Below are 1422 nucleotides of genomic sequence, written 5' to 3'. Positions count from 1 at the left end.
GCCCTTGGGGGACACAAAGCCTCTAAGATGCAAATTCCTGCGAATTGTCCCCACCCACTTAGGCTCAGACTCCTGCCTCCGTGAGACCTACTTTTCCTTTCGGCTGTTCCCTTATCTGTTCCCTGGAGCGGACCCAAACTTTGGGCTAGGTCTTTCTCTTTGGTCTCTCACTCCAAAGTTGCTGGGGCAACAGGAACCTTACTGAAGATACAGCTGGTATCTCACTGGGCTCGGGTCAGTGAGAACCTCAGTAAGGTTTTGTGTTACACATTTTACTTGTTTTTAAGGTTCCGCCAGTCTTCATGCTAGTGGCTACTCTCCCCCACCCCCTCCCCCTTACCCTCTGGGCCCAGGCCCTCCCACTCTGGAGCAAACAACCCCAGTTACTCCCATCCCAGGCTGGCTGGACAGGGTCAAGGCCAGGTGGGTTTTCAGCCAACCAGCGGTCTGTCTGTAATGCAGCCCGGGCTCGGCTAAACTGGAGGCTTACGTGGGACCCCAGAGGGACCCCCGCATGGTCCTTCCGGGATTCTGAAAACCCCAGTCTTGTTAGGTCTGGCCTCCCTCCCTCTCCCTGCCCGAGGGGCTGTGTCTCTCCTGGAGTCAGCTCCAGCAGGGCTTGGCGTGGCTTCATCCCGTGGCTTGGAGTCAGATCCCAAACAAACCGCCTTTCTGAGAGAGACAAATACCCTGGAACCCACTAATCTCCTTCTCTAGCGGCATCATGTTGCTCTCTGCGATCTTAATCTCCCCTGGCAGGCCATACTGGAAAAAGCATCCAGGGGAAACCGGATCTTTCTGAGCAAAGCCAGGGCTGTCCCTGCTCCCCCCCACCAACCCCCTTGCCCCCTGGGTGTGCCCTGCCAGGCCCAGCCTGCAGCCCCACAGTGGAAAGCCCCCCGGAGCTCCATGCTGTCCCTCCCTCCATCTCTGGGCCCTGGGGCTTCCGTGAAGGGTCTCTGGCTCACACCGACTCAGTGGGCAAGAGGAGGTGTGCTGAGGAGGAGGGAAGGACTGGGTTTTGAGAGCAGAGTAGCTGGGTTTGTACTCCCACTCCGTCAACAGGGTAGGTCATGAAGGGGGCTCTGTGACCTCAGGTGCGTCTTCCAACCATTCTGGGCCTCAGTGGGCTCATCTGTAACCCGGGCATAATGGGAGTGCTGCAGCCTCACAAAGTATCCGGGGCACTGAGTCAGAGCAGGTTTGGAAGACACTCTGTGAACTTCAAGTAGCCCTTCAGTTGCTCATTGTTAATAGTCCTGACTCACTGTGTGACCTTGAGAAAGTCACTCCCCTCTCTGGGCCTGTTTCCTGATGTATAAAGTGAAGGGGGCGGAAGGCTGAGCTCAAGGAGGGTCTTTCCCTTGGACTACACGGTGATGGAACTTTCATGTCAACTTCATTAGGCTATCACTCAATTAA

Source organism: Mirounga angustirostris, unplaced genomic scaffold, assembly GCF_029215605.1.
Source record: "Mirounga angustirostris isolate CCGP_5_RB_7025 unplaced genomic scaffold, mMirAng1.0.hap1 SCAF_9, whole genome shotgun sequence".
In the NCBI taxonomy this organism is placed as follows: domain Eukaryota; kingdom Metazoa; phylum Chordata; class Mammalia; order Carnivora; family Phocidae; genus Mirounga; species Mirounga angustirostris.
Note: the sequence above shows the minus strand (reverse complement) of the source record.